The sequence below is a fragment of the Zingiber officinale genome, chromosome 5B (genome assembly GCF_018446385.1).
Source record: "Zingiber officinale cultivar Zhangliang chromosome 5B, Zo_v1.1, whole genome shotgun sequence".
In the NCBI taxonomy this organism is placed as follows: domain Eukaryota; kingdom Viridiplantae; phylum Streptophyta; class Magnoliopsida; order Zingiberales; family Zingiberaceae; genus Zingiber; species Zingiber officinale.
Window position 1 is genome coordinate 21,610,514 of NC_055995.1, and position 13,942 is coordinate 21,624,455.

The following is a 13,942-nucleotide window of genomic DNA, read 5'->3' on the forward strand; positions in this document are numbered from 1 at the left end:
CAACAATCTTAAAAGAGAGATTGCTCCATTAGTTCAGCTGACAATATAAAGTAAAACCCCAAAGTGATTTTACTTTTTAAATTTAGATTGGCCTCATCTTTGCACACACTTGAAAGTTATTTAATTTATATATCTAACTTCACCTGAGTCAAGTATGTATGTAATTGACCTTGCAATAGTGGTATGCAGAAAGGGAGATCCCCTAGATCTCTCCACTATCATATTTTGAAACGCGTTGTGCAATCTAATCTTATATGTTTTTTTTCTTGTCATATAAAATCATTTTTTTTTTAGTTGGCATCAAATATTTAACTTACTTTGATTAATTTTGGGATGACTTGTAACGCCCGGAAATTTTCAAAATTATTTTAGAAATATTCTATGATTTTTCTGAAATTTTAGGATATTTCTATGGAATTTTTAGAGTAGTGGAAGTAACAAAAATAAATGAAGTCGTAAAATTGCCTACGCGGGTTTTGAACCCGAGACCTATTGGGTCCTACGACTTATAGCGAACTCTAGTAACCAAGTGAACCCAGCAGGGCCGTGCTGAAAGAAAATGGAATCAATTAAATTTGTATTAGAGTTGGGTGAAATTACCCACTTAATATAAATAGGGAATTAATAAGTGAAGAGTTTTTTTTTTTTTTGAACGTGACTTTTCCTTCTCCTCACCCTAGCCACGCCGCCCCCTTTCCCTCTCCTTCTCTCGGCGCCAACCACAAGAACAAACCTAGGGTTCCTTTCCTAGGGCTTCAAGGACACCTTCCGGCGACGACTCCGGCACGAGGACGTTTCTCTCCGCGAGAAGAACGCGGTGACGCAAGAGAATCGTCGAGAAGATCGTCTCCACCGGGAAACTAGCGACTAGATTCGTAAGAAAACTAGCGCAAGAGGTAAGAAACCCCTCACCTGCAGTATAAGTAGCTTTCATATGAATTTTAAGCTTCGGTTTAGTAGTATGTAGATTTTTGGCACAAAGGATGCGAACTAGCGCATACCAAGTGTTTGAATAAATTGTAGCGCAGTTAAAATGCAACTTAGGCATTTTATTGGCTTAGATAAATGCAATAGAAGCATTTTCACAATTTATTTAGCCTTGCTATAGCTCTTATAGGACTAGATGTCCAATGGGTGGGCTCCCACAGTCGCCTCTAGGTTCAGACAACCTAGCTCTAGGTTCAGATAACCTAGAAAGAGCAAGACAAGTAATAATTAGCTATGCTCAGTATTTTATTTTCTCAGTGGCACTGTACTGGATTAGATATCCATTGGGTTGGACTCCCACAGTCGTCCCTAGGTTCAGATAACCTAGTAACCCTACTAAATTCGGGACTTGCAAACCCGGGTCTAGTTAGGGATGCGCGCACAGCAAGTACAGTTGCCGGCCCCAAACAGCAGCTTGATTATTATTTTAATCTACTTATGAATATAGTTTTCAAACATCAAAAATTAGTCATGTGAGTTCAGTTCAGCTTTAGCATCAGATTAGTATTAGCTTAGCTCAGCTTTAGTATCAGTTTAGTTTTCTGTTGATACAACATGATAGTTTATCATTAGCTTTATTGCCATGATCAGTTTTACTTCTATGTGTTGTATGCCATGTCATGCTTAACATATTCAGTATGTATTTCAATTAGCATGTTTTAAAAACATAATTTGCATCGTATGCATGTTTTGTGAGTTAGATGGTTTCTTACTAAACTCTCAAGCTTACAGATATTATTTTCCTTATACTGCAGATAAAGGTAAAGGGAAGATCGACTAGTGGAGGCTGGAGGTCAATGCAGTGATGAAGATGTGTGTGGATGGAACTTGGAATAAAGACCTTGGAGAAACTAGAATTACATCTGAAACTTTAGCATTTTATCAAGTTGTTACTTTCTTTATTTTCAGTTATTTTAATGTTATGAATCATGAAAGACCTGTTCAGTTTATTAGTGTTCATGCTTAGAATGTCAGTTAGTGTTATTAGAATGTGTCCTAGTCATTTTAGAACTTGTATGTGTGATTGAGGCACGATATAGTGTTGAAATCAGACTTCTGTGCGAAATCAGAAACTCCAATCGATCGGCCGATCGATTGGAGGCCTCTCGATCGATCAGCCGATCGATTGAGAAGTTCGTACCGCGAACAGTAAGCTCCTGGATAGATCAACCGATCGATCCGGATGCCTTCTGTAACGAACAAAAAGCCCTGGGATCGATCACTGGATCGATTGGCCAGTCTGGATCGATCAGCCGATCGATCCAGAATATCGCCCCGAGCACAGTAGCGTGCTGAATCGATCACTGGATCGATCCAACCTAAGTTCCATATACAGCAGCCACCTGGATCGATCAAGCCATTCCAATCGATCCGTGGATCGATTGGGAGGCCTGATGTCAGTAAGAAACCCTTAGTTAAGCTCCTTGACCATTGTGGGATGTAATATATGTCATGAATAGTTTAGATTACACCCCTTAGCACATATAGAATCAAGAAATGGTAGTAGTTTAGCAAAGTTTTAATTAGTACAACTTCCGCACCAAGACTTAGTGATGGTCATGGATATAGCTTAGCACAGCATAACGTGAATATAGTAGCTGCAACAATGTTAGCAATAGCTTCTACATGTTGTAGCAGCTACTTGGGAGTAGCTACTCGAGATTGGCTACTACACCGTGTAGCAGCTTGACAATACATTTATAGCAATTTTATAAAATATTTACACCACTTTGGCAAAAATGATGAGGTAACTTAAATTGACATCAGTTTTATAATAAATTTACACCATTTTTTCAGTAATCCAGTGTTTGTTAGTAAAAATTTTATGACCAACATAAAAACTAAATTCTCTCATCCTAGCTTATTCAAAAATTTTTGGTCTTTAGTACAGTAAACTCTTGGCGTATAACATAACAAAAAGCACAATGTAATCTGAAAGATAGAGTTTTTTCACACTATTAATAATCTAATTGCAAATAGGAATATGGAGATGTATAAGAAATATGGATAAACATACTTACAATTTTACTTGTGTTGGACCAGGGATTGTAGATATGTCAAACTCTCTTGACATTAATGATTGTAGTCCTGAATACCACATATTGTAATAAGATTGGTACATATTCTTAAAAAAAAAAAAAGCCCCCTTGCATTAGGATGAAGTTTGTAAGCAATACACACTAAAAGCTTATACGTATTGAAATTTTCAATATGGTAGGTACTTACAAAACTTTAAAACTTAGAAGTGTACAGCTCTAAGGCTCCAAGATAGTTATAATGCAAATATTGAGCTTCTTGCAAGTCTATAATCAGTAGGTGTCAGTGATCATCTCTATTATTTAATGGATAAAATGTATATCTGATTAGCTTGTCATAGTAAGTGTTTGATGATAGACTAAATGCATCAAACGACATCATTTCAAACAAATCCTGTGTATATACACAAACATTGTAAGAGGAATATATGGAGAAAAAAAACTCGATAGTAACAATTGGTGTTATACTTACAACAAAACTAGTAGCACGAAATGTAGATGGCCAATATGGTATGCCAAAGGTTTTTGTTTTCTCTGCAATAATTGCAAAATATACATTTAAGCAATTACGATCTATGGCTATGGTCCAATCAAAAATAGTCATGAAACATGTCATATTCAATGAAATCATTCTATTGGACCATATTGCCTTTGTCGTAGCCGTACATAAATAAAAAATAAAACATGTCCATAAATTATGTTTTACAACACTAGTGTCTATTGCTGCTACAATTATAGTAGCTACGGAAATTATATGTGTTATAGTAACTTCTAAATATGCATGGTTGATTTTATTCAACATTATGAAATGTTTGTTTGATAATACAATAAGAAGACAATTCCAATATAATTTATTCTTATGTTTACAATAGAATTATTAACATAATTCATCATATATTTGCATTACAATAAGTATATAACTCAATGAACACTTGACTCACTTTTAGCTGACTTAGTTTCAATAATACCTCTACCACCAAATCATCTTTATTTTTCTTAAAATATGACTTCGCTTGTTGAATAAATACATAGAAAAAAAATTCCCATGTGTAATTATATATGATATAGGAATAAAAGATAAAATATTTAACCAACCTAAATCGTACCTTCATGATTTTGGATTTGTGTTTGATAAGCAATACAAGAGTTTAAATAATGAAAACGTGGCAGCTACATCCGCAGATGAGACAGGAGCTTCTTAAACTTTGACAGGATGCTCAATAATTTCCTCTCCTTTTGCCCTTGGCCATCTGTGTCTCATGCTCATCTTAGAAATTGATTTTTTTAAATTATTTTAGGCACAGGCACTCCATCAATCTCTTTTGCAGGTAGGGGTGTGATTCTCTTTGTAGAAGTCCTCTTTGCCCTTATTATTAGATGATTAGCAAGTAATGTCTCTATATCCTTGACAAGCAACTGACTTTAAAGATCTCTGATTATTCTCTCTTGTTCTACTATAATTTTATCTTTTACAGATATAATTTTGTCCTTTTCATTAATTGTTTTGTGTTGGTGTTCAATCAAAGTCACATATTGAAAAGATTTGATAAATATCATGGGGTTAAAAGGATATATGATATCTCCATTGGTTTGAGGCCTTTTAGGGAGAGCCCAAGAGCAAAGTCATGAGAGACTAGGCCCAAAGTGGATAATATTATACCATTGTGGAGATATATGGACATCCTTTTACACAAAAATGGTATCAGAGCCATGGTCTAGACCAAATGTAATGTCGGGTGGCCTTGAAGGAAGTTAAGGGTAGGCCCGGGGTAGGTCAGGGTGACCGGATACTCACGAGGAGGTCCAAAGTAGGTTAGGATGACCAGATGTTCGTGGGGAGCCCGCAGTAGGTCAAGGTGACTAGATACTTGCGAGGAGGCCTAGAACATGTCAGGATGATCGGATACTTGCAGGGAGGCAAGTAGGTCAGGGTGACCGTATGTTCACGGGGAACCTGAAGTACGTCAAGGTAACCAGATGCTTGCGGGGAGGCCTGGAGCAGGTTAGGGTGATCGGATACTTGCGGGGAGGCAAGTAGGTCAGGGTGACCAGATGCTCGTGGATAGACCCGAAGTAGGTCAAGATTGACTGGATCCAACTATTTACGAGGAGGCCTAGAACAGGTCAGGATGGTCGGATGCTTGTGGGAAAGGCTCCGAAGTAGGTTAGAGTGACCGGATACTCGTGGGGAGGTCCAGAGCAGGTTAGGATGACCGGATGCTTGTGGGAAAGGTCCCGAAGTAGGTTAGGCAGGGTGACCGAATGTTCGCGGGGAGCTCGGAGTAGGTCAAGGTGACTAGATGCTTACGGGTAGACCTAGAGCAGGTCATAGTGATCGAATACTTACGGGGAAGCAAGTAGTTCATGGTGACCAGATGCTCGCAGGGAGGCCCAAAGCAGGTTAGGGTGACCGGATGCTCGCGGATAGGCCTGAAGCAGGTCAAGATTGACCGAATCCAGCTGCTTACGGGGAGGCCCAGAATAGGTTAAGATGACTGGATGCTTGTGGGAAAGGCCCCGAAGTAGGTCAGGGTGATCAGATACTCGCAGGGAGGACCAGAGCAGGTTAGGATAACTGGATGCTTGCGGGGAGGCCTGGAGCAGGTCAGGGTGACTAGATGCTCACGGGGAGATGAGTAGGTCAGGGTGATTGGATGCTCACAGGGAGGCCCGGAGTAGGTCAAAGTGATCGAGTGCGGATGCTTACGGGGAGGCCCAAAGTAGGTCAGGGTGACCAGATGATCGCGGGGAGGCTCGGACCATAAGAGTAATTGAGGTCCTTCGTTTGAGGGGAGGATACCATTTGTTATGCAAAAGGATGTCCATATATCTCCACAATGGCATAATATTATCCACTTTGGGCCTAGGCCCTCATGGCTTTGCTCTTGAGCTCTCTCCAAAAGGTCTCATACCAATGAAGATATCATACATCCTTTTAACCTCATGATCTTTACCAAATCTTTCCAATGTGAGACTTTGATTGAACCCCAATAATCCTCCCCTCAAACGAAGGACCACAATTACTCTTATGGTCCGGACCTCCCCGCAAGCATCTGGTCACCCTGACCTGCTCTGGGCCTCCCCGCAAGCATTCACACCCGGTCACCTTGACCTACTCCGGGCCTTCCTGTGAGCATTCGGTCATCCTGACCTATTTTCCTTCCCACGAGCATCTGATCACCCTGACCTACTCCAGACCTCCCCGCAAGCATCCAGTCATCTTGACATGTTTCGAGCCTCTCCGTGAGTATCCGGTCACCTCGACCTGCTTCAGGGCCTTTCCCACAAGTATCCGGTCATCCTAACCTGCTCTAGGCTTCCCCACGAGTATCCGATCACCCTGACCTGCTTCAGGGCCTTTCCTACAAGCATTCGGTCATCCTGACCTGTTCCGGGCCTCCCTGTAAGTAGCTAGATCTGGTCAATCTTGACTTGCTTCTGGCCTATCCAAGAGCATCCGGCCACCCTGACCTACTTACCTCCCCGCAAGTATCTGATCACCCTGACTTGCTCCAGGCCTCCCCGTAAGCATCTGGTCACCTTGACGTACTTCGGGTTCCCCATGAATATACGGTCACCCTGACCTACTCCCGGCCCACCCTCAACTTCGTTCAAGGCCGCCCCACATGGTATATGGTCTAGACCATGGCTTTGATACCATTTGTTGTGCCCAAAGGATGTCCACATATCTCCACAATGGCATGATATTGTCCACTTTGGGCCTAGACCCTCATGACTTTGCTCTTGGGCTCTCCCCAAATGGTCTAATGCCAATGGAGATATTATCCATCCTTTTAATCTCATGATCTTTACCAAATCTTTCTAATGTGAGACTTTGATTGAACTCCAACATTTTATCCTTGACAGCTATTATAGTTTCTGAATCACTGGCATAGATTTTAATCTCATCAATTAACTCACTAATTTTGGTCTCCATCTTTTTACTGAGCTAGACATTACCCTCAACTAAAGACTCCAAATGAACAATATCACCCTCCCTTGCTTGGCAAAATGTACAAGACTCTTTCTCCTGAACACATTCTACAAAATGTTCGTGAGCTTTGACTACCTGTTTAGGAAATTGCTCAAGAACTTGTTCAAGAATTTCTTGAGAATTGATTATATAAACTCCTTAGCAATTTATTGATCTATGTGCTCTATAACATCTTCTAGGGAATCATTTGAGAGCAGATGTGTCTCTAGAATCGATGGACTTAAATCAACAATTATTTTGGCAGTAGGTAGTTTTGTAATCCTAGACTTTATTATCTCCACACAGGAGTTTGACCACTTCCATCTGCATATTCTTGGAAGGGCATGTTGTCTATAAGGATTCATTATTTTGACATGTTCATACATCCACACTTGCAATACAATAAGAATGGTTAAATTTCAAATTTTATGTATAAAATATATGAATCTATCATTAAATTTAAGAACTTATAGCGAGGAGATGTGCAAACACTTTGAGCATGGAAGCTTGATTTCCCTCAAGGTCCTCTGGCTTCGACCTCTATGAAAGCATCACACCAATGACCCCCCAGCTGTGAACTTATAATCATATATAACCTTACACCAATTATACTTACTTAAATTCTCAAAATCATCTACACAATCAATTAGTAATTGTATTGGTAATCTAGATATACTACTAGTAGTAGTAAATGAAACACAAACAAAGAAATATAATATTAAAAATTGGCAAAAGAGAGTATCTGATTCAGCAGATGAAGGTTGTTTGCTGAGGTTAATCATCTTGTTCTCTAGTTCCTTCTATGTACACTTCACATTACTGAAGTGTTGAAGATATAGTAGGGTGGTGACTGTATGTTGCAACAAATTTACTTCATCGCTTTGGTCTAGAAATCCTAGAATCAGTGAAACATATTTCCTTGTGAAGCTAATCTCCTTATTATAAAAGATGAAACATTTGGCTTCAACGTCCCAATTGACAAACATTTTTTGTATAAGGCTTTGGATATTTACAATTTCAGGCATGACTATGGCCCAAGCAAATGGACTTCCATTTATCAACTCAATCCACTGGTCATTTATGTCTAGTGATGATAAAAAAAAGCCTTGAACATGAGAGTAATTACTTTTCCAATGCACTTTCTTACGTTATGCATGAGAAGAAGAAGTTCTCTGGCTCGCTATTTAGTTTTGTTAAACAAATACATCAGATCTTAGTGATAATCATTTAGCTTCATTACAATGTTGTTAGCTTTCAACCATAATATGATAAATTACACCGTTATTTTTTAACCATAATATGATACATTACAATATCTATAATTTCTTCTAGCTACTACAATGTGATTAGTAGTTGTTATAACATGGCTACTAATCATGTTTAGCAGTTATGGTCAAGTAGATACTACAATAATGAGAAGTCGATAGGGACTGTACGGTTTAACCATGTTGTATCAGTTATTAGGATTTAACTATGTTGTAGCACCTACTGTCGAGTAGTTATTACAATGTTAATTACAACATTTTTTTAAAACCGCTATTCCCTGAAAATAAATCTTAAATTCAAAGACCTATAATCATTAAATACCATTATAGAAGCTAGGAGAAGAATCAAAACCCTAAAAAATTAAACCCCTTAACAAGAGGAGAAGAATCAAAACATTAAAGCCTAAGGAAATACTTATGATGGAGGCGAAACTTTGGAGGAGAAACAAGTCATCACGGTGAGGTTGATTGATGAAGACACCATGGGGCACTGATCTACTTTCAATGAAAATCTTTCAAAATATTTATCGCAGCCCCAGTTTAGGGGTTAAAACTTCGGCCGATGAGAGTAAAACGGTAATTGCACAATATAATTTCACTTTCTCTGACCATGCATGATAATATATATTAGGATTACAAGGAATTACAACTTAAATTGAGAAGACCTACCAAGGTTTGTGGGAAATGATGTTTGGCAAATTTCATGCAAATTATATTACAAAAAATGATAAGAAAAGACTGTTTGGAGTATCAAAATAGCTGCTACAATATTGTAGCAGCTAGTCGTCGAAGTAGCTGCTATACCATTATAGCAGCTAGCCATCGAAGTAGCTACTACAATGTTGTAGCAGCTAGTCGTCAAAGTAGCTGCTATAATATTATAGTAGCTAAGATTCCAAGTAGCTGATATAATGTTGTAGCAGCTAGTTGTCGAAATAGCTGCTACAATGTATAGAAGCTAATTGTCGAAATAGCTACTACACGTTGTAGCAGCTAGTGCAGAAATTTTACATTTTAGCATAAATCTTAATATATTATTAGGATTAGAAGGAATTACGACTTAAATTGAAACGACTTACCATCAAGTGAAATGTGGAAAATTGAAGCTCCCTAAATTGGTAAGTATGCTACAAATTATATAAGCAAAAAAATTTAATTTTATTAAAAGAAATTATTAACATTGTAAGATAGTATGTTGTAGGTTTCAAAAGCTTTTATTATATCATGTTTATTTTAGAAGGACTGGTATATAGCTCCCTTAAAATGATTAATTTGTGTAGATGCTTTTATCTAGGTGTCATAATCACCCGACTGACGTCTAATAAAGACAATATATATTTTTCCCTATATTAATTAAGTAGATCATTTAGAATCACATATAAATAATATATATTAGGAATAAAGGGAATACCAATTTAAAATGAAACGACTTATCAAATAGCTACTACACGTTGTAGCCGCTACTTGGATGGTTAGCTGCTCCACTTTGTAGCAGCTAAATATCCAAGTAACTGTTATAACGTGTAGCAGCTAACTGTCCAAGTGGCTATAGGCGTTGTAGCAGGCGTTGGCCTTGTATGTTGTAGCATAAATCCTTCTAATATGTATTAGGATCACGGTCAGAAATTATAACTTAAAATAAAATAAATTATCATTGGTTATAAAATATGAGAATTGATATTTGACAAGTTCCCTACAAATTATATAAGTAAAAACGAGTAAGAAAATAGCTAAGGCTTGTGTGTTGTAGAATATATAAAAGCTAAAAAATATTGTACAAAGTTGAAAAACAGACAGTGAAAATGAAAGACTTACGATTAAGAATGGAGAGAGGTACTAAGCAAACCAGCATCGGTTATGTATTCAGTGGCAGTTTGGGGAGATTTCATCTCACTCGAGAACAAGCATGCGATTGTAAGTTATGCTTAGCTTGTAGCGCCTTTGCTTTGCTTGCTCGACAGAGCAAACTGCGACGGAAGACAACAGTGAAGGAATATATATATATATATATATATAAAGAGAGAGGCGTCCACGTACATCGGTCAGAGTAAACTCTCTCTTTATATATATATATAATTTTGATATGTCATACCCCTTACACCTTATACCCTGTTAGCTCCTCAAAATAAAATTCGATTAGAGAAAATCTAATTGGTATAACAAAGAGCTTAAAAATATTAAATAAAAAATAAATAAATTGATATTATGCTCCACACACAGCGCTAGCGCCCAACGTTACTCTCATATTATCGTAGTTCACGTGCAATGCGAGCGAAGTTAGCTTCACCCTAATTTATCCTCGGCATGACCTATCTCTCCCTTAGACATCCTAATAGACTTGACTTCTCTATATAGAACACTTCACTTATTTGAAGGCTTTGCTATTCTTAGATAATCTTATGGCTCCAATACGACTTATTGAAATCAATAAGTTAGAGATTACTTAGCTCTACTTGTTAAATTTTGCCACCTTATAGATTTAAAACTATTTGCTCTAGCTAGAATGCAAAATAAATCCATAAGTGCATGCAATGAAATCTGTCTTGTTAAAAAAGCACAAACATCTAAAATGACAAATAATTAATATAGTTAAGTATAAGCATATCCGTAGAGGGAATCCTGAATCTAGAAGACGTATGACCAAGTCCCAATAAAATTCGTACAAATCAAAGTCTACACCTTGCTTAGGAGACCTTTCAATTCTTTATATATTTTTCTAACAATACAAATAGAAAAAAAAAACTTATATATGGTTTTTTTTATTTCTCAATTATTTGATAAAAAGATGCTCATTTTCCTATCAAAAATAAAGTGAAATCAGCAAATACAACATTCAAAGCGAACAACAATAATAAAAGGGTGCCCCGGTCATGCATGGTTCAAAGAGAATACTAATTAAAGGGTGTGATCTAATCTAGAAGCGGAAAGATGGAGGGGTCGGTGATTTAGTTGGAATATTGATAGAGGAGATAATTCTGGAACTAAGAGCTACGGATTTATACATAACATAGACAGAGTTAATGAGAATATTAGAACGAGAATCAAGGAAGGGATATCTGGCACAAGTACTTTGATGTTCTAGTCAGAACAGTAGTTGAGTAAAATGGAGAAGATGATAAACAATAGAACAATAATGTAAATGTATGAGTGTGTGGATGTAAATACATTCATGTGCATACTTGACCAACGAATAGGATCTCTTTTTATACCGTCTCTCATAACCTCCGCATTAATGAGGTGACAGAGAATATCTAGTATTAGAATATGTCGGGCAGTGGAGTATGTATGATAACTTTCCTATAGGCATAGGAAAATTCCATTGCATGCATATATCAAAGTAATGACATATTTCTTGATAGGTTGTTATGATTCTATGATAATGTTGTCTCCTAGAGTCCGACCAGTTTTGGGCCGATTGACTATAGACTAGGAGTCATATTCATGTGAAAAACTAGACCTCGGATGTCTAACCAGCACTGGGGTCGGACAGATATAAGCTGAGGGTCATGCCCATGAGTAGGAAGTTGAGCCCTAGAGGTCCAACCAGCTTTGGGGTCGGATGGATGTAAGTTGAGAGCTTTGCATTGGAAGAAGTGGGGAGCTAAGTCCCATAAGACCAACCGGAGCTGAGGTCGGGCGAATGTAAATTGAGAGTCTTGTATTTAGATAAATAGGTAGCTAAGCCCCAAGGTCCATCCGGCCTTTAAATCGATTGCGTTTATATTGGAAATTCAGCATTCGCTCGGATAATATATTCAGTCGGACTTTGTGTCCGGAGTTCATTTTGCACTCGATTGCTATACTTAAATATACAGTTTGATCTAGTCGAACGATGTACCTAGCATGTCCGATCGACCTTTTAGTTTAATCGGTCAGAGCACTCGACGATAACACTACACTTATTTTGATATGACATTAATACAACCTAAGAGTTGATCCCTTTTTAACTTTGACTATCATACCAGACTTTTTTACCATCGAACCTAACTTCAAGGGTGCCACCTTAATCGATATATCAGGATGCCTTGAATCATGGAACAACGATAAAATGTTTAAGTAGTTCTGTAAATATTTACAATATGAATTTCAGCTATTAAAGTTTTAAAATTGTCCGAAAGTTCATGACGCAGAACTGATCAAATTAAATTGTTGTGACAAAAGCATTTTATATATCGAGGCCAGGATTTTTAATATGTTGGAAATTAATAATAAAGTATTTTTTTTTATTGGCCATGAACACGATAGAATAGAGAAAAGGGATCATGACAACCGATGTAGCACGGGAGGGGAATGAATGGGTCCGATGCAAAATTGGGCCGCTGTCCGTTTTCAACTGGGGCCGACAGCTGATTTTTAAATTTAATGGGCTGCTAGCCCATATAATCGAGCCGTCCTTTTACAAGGATTAATTGGGCATGCTAAATAGGCCTGGTAGTCCTGATTTGATGTGGTCAACGTAAATGAGCTGACAACCCAATTTTAAGTGCTCCTAATTAAATTTTCAGTACAGAAACCATTCCACCGTTTATTTTGTAGAAAGGGATGATTATTTATCCTTTTCTGCATTTATTTATTATGAAATAGTCTGCTGATAGATTTATAAATCTATCCGCAGATAGTAATTTTTTATCCCCTTAGAATTGGACGACTTTTTTTTTTCTTTCTCGCCATCATGTCTCCGTCTCCACCCACAATCACGCGAGCCATGGGTGGCCCTTCACAGCCTACTATGGGCTGCCAGCCTCACGTGGGTGGCTGCCATGCTTCACCCGCGCAGGCAGCCTTGCATGGCCGCCAACGACTTGCGGGCGATTGCGAAGCAGACGGCACTCGCCGCCCGCTGCACTACTCGCAACTCGTGAGCAGCGGCCTACCCCGCTCGTCACTCGCTGGCAGCCCCGCACGACGCTCGACGGCTACCTCACGCATCCGCAAGCCACGGGCAGCCCTGCATTGCCGCCCCATGCCACCGTCAGCGATTTCATCTTGTTTTTTTCATCCTTCACCCTACTTTCTTTTCAGTTTTTTCTTTCTCAACCATTTCCTTTCCTTCTTTATCTTCCTTCCAAGAATTCTTTCTTTTCCCTCCCTTCCTTTCTCTTTTTTTTCTTCTCTTTTGCTTATTTTTTATTGACATTATATATTTAATTTATAATAACTAATTCTAGCATAATGGATTCATTTCCACATAAATTTTTATCAACCACTAAGATAAATGATAAAATACTGACAACGGATGATCCATTAGTCTGACATTCTTAGATCAATCGCCCATTAAAATAAATTCATCAATTGATTCATCAAAATTGAAACTCGATCCTTAAAATGCTTTAGAAACTGAGAAGATACTTAGCCACTGCATCATTTGCCCTGATGGCTAGAAGTTGATGTTAGGATCCGAGAGAGCTAGAGGGTTAGAAATCAATAACTCCAATCGCTTCATCTCAATTGTGTGCTCGTTGTTTGAATGTGTAGCGGAAAACTTGAATCAAATTTAATGCCACATATACAACACCATTAATTTTACTTAGTTCAATGCATCTCAAGACAACTACATACAAAGTCTAGTCCTAATGACTACTATTACTATCCTTTTCCTTTTCGAATACGTTTCGGATGTGGAGAAGTCTCTTACAACTTGTTCTTACAAGAACAAAATAAGAAAACAAGAATACAAATAA